The sequence below is a fragment of the Cyprinodon tularosa genome, unplaced genomic scaffold (genome assembly GCF_016077235.1).
Source record: "Cyprinodon tularosa strain WSP-4 unplaced genomic scaffold, ASM1607723v1 ctg681, whole genome shotgun sequence".
Taxonomy (NCBI): domain Eukaryota; kingdom Metazoa; phylum Chordata; class Actinopteri; order Cyprinodontiformes; family Cyprinodontidae; genus Cyprinodon; species Cyprinodon tularosa.
The window spans coordinates 504433-510432 of record NW_024039431.1 but is presented as its reverse complement, the minus strand read 5'-3'; positions in this window follow the sequence as shown (position 1 = coordinate 510432).

Genomic DNA, 6000 nt, shown 5'->3' with positions numbered 1-6000 from the left:
ATAGATCTTTGACTGAAGCCAGCTGGCTGGAAACTCAGCATTCATGATGCTTCCTACCATCTCCGGACCCTTAAACTTATCATAAGAATCTCTGACCCATTGGAGCTAATCCAGGAACCCCTAAAAGCCAAAAACACTTTTCAAACCTCTTCTATCTGTTTGGAATAATCAGAAGAGCTGCACAACATCTATCTGTTTATATCTATGGCTCTCCTTAAATCATTGGAAGTAGTTTAGACATGAAGAATGAAAAAGCATTTGTCATGTGACTATAGCTGACCTTAAAACCTTAAAAATGTTTGAATCACTCATTAATTTCTTTTCTTAAGATTTTAAAGGTATAAAGGTGGACATCATTAAGTTTGTTAAACGTTAAAAATGTAGCACAAAGTTTCAAATGCTGTAAAATCTGCTCATAACCCAACAAAATAAACAATTAGAGAAAAACTTCAAGTCTCTAAAGGTTTAAGATTGCCCCCTAGTGGCTGAAAAGAGGACCTGCAGCCTGTTAACTGAGGCCTGTTCATGGAGAAACGCATCTTCTTTCTGTAATTAAAGCTGATTTAAGGGATTGAATCATTTCTGCAAGGATCGTTTTAATGCTCCAGGTTAATTAGAACAATTCAACAATGGTTGCAAATGAAAAACAATCTAAGACCAGGTGACTCCTGATGAATTAAACAACTCTAACCAGCAGAATTAGTATAGAACCCAAACAGAAATGTCTGAACTGAACATCATCTGGTCCAGGGGACTGAAAACGTCCTCCGGTGTTCAGAGGACAAAGGCTGTCCAAGTCCAAATCTCATGCAACAATATCCAGATCTGACTGTTGAGACCCGCTGGTTCCAGCAGTTCAACCACAGGGTGGTAATGAACTTTAAACACACTAAAAAGATCAAAGGTAACAGAGAAATTGTCCATAATGTACATAAAATGACTAAATGACTCTAAAGTTATGCTGCTATAACCTTAGACTGCTGGAAGACAGTCAGTGAAAAAATTACTTGGGGGAAGGGGGGGGGACAATCCCTTATTTTCTCTTAAAATACCCTAAATAACCATAAATGTCGCTCCTCATTTTTGACTGATTCACTTTACAAATGGCACCCCATACAGGTGAACTACCAAAATAAAAGCCTGGGAATATCTATACAGCTAAATAAATATTTATTTAGAAAACTAAATGTTATTTGCAAACTAAATATTTCTTTCCTGACTAAATATTTATTTAACAAAGTAAGATATTTTTAATGAATGAATGGCATAGTGAAAAAATACCTTTGGGGAAAAGAATAAACTTATTTTACCTCTTAAAACAGGCTAGATTGTCATGTTGGGTTCAAGGCGTCTAACCCACATGCAGAAACGCACTCGGAAACAGGGAAAAAGTCAAATGATTTATTTACAAGGTTTCACAGACAAAATGTTGCACTGTTTGTGGGTTCTTCGTACTGGTCACGGGAGGAACACCACTGGTTTTGCTAGCCATTACTGGCAAACACTCTGGCAGGGAAGTGTCAGTCTCCTCCTCCTTAAGTAGGTCCTCTGATGAGGAGACAGGAAACAGGTGTGTAGGTGAGCTCATGCCCTCAGGAGAAGATCTCAGGCGCCCTCTGGTGGAGAAAGTGGACAAGCCTCCAGATCCCAACATAAATAGCCTTAAATATTTCTTCTAAATTTGGACACCCCATAAGTTTGGAGCTAAACATTTATTTAAAAAACTAAATGTTTAATTTGCAAATGTAATATTTAGCTCCAAAATAAATATTAATTTAACAAAGTTACATCAGATTTTTATAAATGAATAAATGAAATAGTAAAAAAAAAATGACTTGGAAATAAAAAAACTCCATATTTATACAAGCTAAACTAAAATAAATAACCATGTTTCTCCTAAATTTTGACTGATTAACTTTACAAATGTTACCCCATAGATGGCTACCAAAATAAAAGCCTTGGAATCTCTATACAGCTAGATAGATGTTTTATTTGGGAACTAAATTCTTAGCATCACACAAATGTTTATTTAACAAAGTAAGATTTTTATAAATAAATGAATGACATAGTGAAAAAATGACTTGGGGGGGGGGGGGGGGGGGGACCCTTATATTTATCTGTAAATAAGCAAAATAACCATAAATATTGCTCCTAATTTGACCCCATACTGTTCTGCCTGATGGTTTCAGAAACTAACCTGATTAAAACACCAGCTCCTTGTTAAACTGATCTACATATAAATCAACATTTTTCTAATAATAATTCAAAGGTCGGGGTCACCAAGGATTAGTGAAGGTGGGGGGGGGGAGCAAACTGTCTAAAAAAAGTTTGCAAAGCAGGGTTGGAAGCAGGAAGAAGGCAAACTTTATCAAGCTCAAATGGAGGAGAAAAACAGAGGAAACAACATCTATAAATAAAGACGGAAGAAAAGAGAAGTGGTAATAAAGTTCCCCTTTGAGGGGAGGAAACCAGAGATAAAAAAAAGAACTAAACAGCATGAATGAAAGATGCAAAGAAGGAGGAAAACGAGAAAGAAAAACGAAAGGAAGAAAGAAAGGAATGGGAAGATAGATAAAAGAGAGTCTGGAAGATTAAAGGATGGATGGATGGATGGATGGATGGATGGATGGATGGATGGATGGATGGATGGATGGATGGATGGATGGATGGATGGATGGATGGATGGATGGATGGATGGATGGATGGATGGATGGATGGATGGATGGATGGATGAGGGAAAAAGAAAACATGTCGTTCTGATGATGGGTTGATAAGAGATTAGACGTTAAAAAAAGGTGAGGAAAGGAAGCATTTAGGAAGGAAATGTAGAGGATGAAGGATCAATTAAGACAGAAAGGTGAAGATAAAGAACGAGGGATGACAGGTTGGTGGAAATGAAGAACATGATTAGGAGGGTGAGAAAAACAAACAGCCAGTTTCTACTTCCTGACTTTATTTAAAGGGAGGAGGTCCAGGTGTCTACAGTCTATAGGAACCATCAGGGAGGAGGTCCAGGTGTCTACAGTCCATAGGAACCAGGAGGAGGTCCAGGTGTCTACAGTCCATAGGAACCAGGAGGAGGTCCAGGTGTCTACAGTCTATAGAAACCATCAGGGAGGAGGTCCAGGTGTCTACAGTCTATAGGAACCATCAGGGAGGAGGTCCAGGTGTCTACAGTCTATAGGAACCATCAGGGAGGAGGTCCAGGTGTCTACAGTCTATAGAAACCATCAGGGAGGAGGTCCAGTTGTCTACAGTCCATAGGAACCAGGAGGAGGTCCAGGTGTCTACAGTCTATAGGAACCATCAGGGAGGAGGTCCAGGTGTTTACAGTCTATAGGAACCATCAGGGAGGAGGTCCAGGTGTCTACAGTCTATAGAAACCATCAGGGAGGAGGTCCAGGTGTCTACAGTCTATAGAAACCATCAGGGAGGAGGTCCAGGTGTCTACAGTCCATAGGAACCAGGAGGAGGTCCAGGTGTCTACAGTCTATAGGAACCATCAGGGAGGAGGTCCAGGTGTTTACAGTCTATAGGAACCATCAGGGAGGAGGTCCAGGTGTCTACAGTCTATAGAAACCATCAGGGAGGAGGTCCAGGTGTCTACAGTCTATAGAAACCATCAGGGAGGAGGTCCAGGTGTCTACAGTCCATAGGAACCAGGAGGAGGTCCAGGTGTCTACAGTCTATAGGAACCATCAGGGAGGAGGTCCAGGTGTTTACAGTCTATAGGAACCATCAGGGAGGAGGTCCAGGTGTCTACAGTCCATAGGAACCATCAGGGAGGAGGTCCAGGTGTCTACAGTCCATAGGAACCAGGAGGAGGTCCAGGTGTCTACAGTCTATAGAAACCATCAGGGAGGAGGTCCAGGTGTCTACAGTCTATAGAAACCATCAGGGAGGAGGTCCAGGTGTCTACAGTCCATAGGAACCAGGAGGAGGTCCAGGTGTCTACAGTCTATAGGAACCATCAGGGAGGAGGTCCAGGTGTTTACAGTCTATAGGAACCATCAGGGAGGAGGTCCAGGTGTCTACAGTCCATAGGAACCAGGAGGAGGTCCAGGTGTCTACAGTCTATAGGAACCATCAGGGAGGAGGTCCAGGTGTTTACAGTCTATAGGAACCATCAGGGAGGAGGTCCAGGTGTCTACAGTCCATAGGAACCAGGAGGAGGTCCAGGTGTCTACAGTCTATAGGAACCATCAGGGAGGAGGTCCAGGTGTTTACAGTCTATAGGAACCATCAGGGAGGAGGTCCAGGTGTCTACAGTCCATAGGAACCATCAGGGAGGAGGTCCAGGTGTCTACAGTCCATAGGAACCAGGAGGAGGTCCAGGTGTCTACAGTCTATAGGAACCATCAGGGAGGAGGTCCAGGTGTTTACAGTCTATAGGAACCATCAGGGAGGAGGTCCAGGTGTCTACAGTCTATAGAAACCATCAGGGAGGAGGTCCAGGTGTCTACAGTCCATAGGAACCATCAGGGAGGAGGTCCAGGTGTCTACAGTCCATAGGAACCAGGAGGAGGTCCAGGTGTCTACAGTCTATAGAAACCATCAGGGAGGAGGTCCAGGTGTCTACAGTCCATAGGAACCAGGAGGAGGTCCAGGTGTCTACAGTCTATAGGAACCATCAGGGAGGAGGTCCAGGTGTCTACAGTCTATAGGAACCATCAGGGAGGAGGTCCAGGTGTCTACAGTCTATAGGAACCATCAGGGAGGAGGTCCAGGTGTTTACAGTCTATAGGAACCATCAGGGAGGAGGTCCAGGTGTCTACAGTCTATAGAAACCATCAGGGAGGAGGTCCAGGTGTCTACAGTCTATAGAAACCATCAGGGAGGAGGTCCAGGTGTCTACAGTCTATAGGAACCATCAGGGAGGAGGTCCAGGTGTTTACAGTCTATAGGAACCATCAGGGAGGAGGTCCAGGTGTTTACAGTCTATAGGAACCATCAGGGAGGAGGTCCAGGTGTCTACAGTCTATAGGAACCATCAGGGAGGAGGTCCAGGTGTCTACAGTCTATAGAAACCATCCGGGAGGAGGTCCAGGTGTCTACAGTCTATAGGAACCATCAGGGAGGAGGTCCAGGTGTCTACAGTCTATAGGAACCATCAGGGAGGAGGTCCAGGTGTTTACAGTCTATAGGAACCATCAGGGAGGAGGTCCAGGTGTTTACAGTCTATAGGAACCATCAGGGAGGAGGTCCAGGTGTCTACAGTCTATAGGAACCATCAGGGAGGAGGTCCAGGTGTTTACAGTCTATAGGAACCATCAGGGAGGAGGTCCAGGTGTCTACAGTCTATAGGAACCAGGAGGAGGTCCAGGTGTCTACAGTCTATAGAAACCATCAGGGAGGAGGTCCAGGTGTCTACAGTCCATAGGAACCAGGAGGAGGTCCAGGTGTCTACAGTCTATAGGAACCATCAGGGAGGAGGTCCAGGTGTCTACAGTCTATAGGAACCATCAGGGAGGAGGTCCAGGTGTCTACAGTCTATAGGAACCATCAGGGAGGAGGTCCAGGTGTTTACAGTCTATAGGAACCATCAGGGAGGAGGTCCAGGTGTTTACAGTCTATAGGAACCATCAGGGAGGAGGTCCAGGTGTTTACAGTCTATAGGAACCATCAGGGAGGAGGTCCAGGTGTCTACAGTCTATAGGAACCATCAGGGAGGAGGTCCAGGTGTTTACAGTCTATAGGAACCATCAGGGAGGAGGTCCAGGTGTCTACAGTCTATAGAAACCATCAGGGAGGAGGTCCAGGTGTCTACAGTCTATAGGAACCATCAGGGAGGAGGTCCAGGTGTCTACAGTCCATAGGAACCATCAGGGAGGAGGTCCAGGTGTCCCTCTGTCTCCGGCTCCGTGTCCATCAGACCACGGTGCTGTCGGGTCGCCTCATCTCCATCATCACGGTGGGCACGGCGGACAGCGGCGTGGAGTAGGAGGACGCCATGCTCTGCAGGCCGGCCAGCAGGCAGCGCCAGCTGAAACGCAGCGCTTT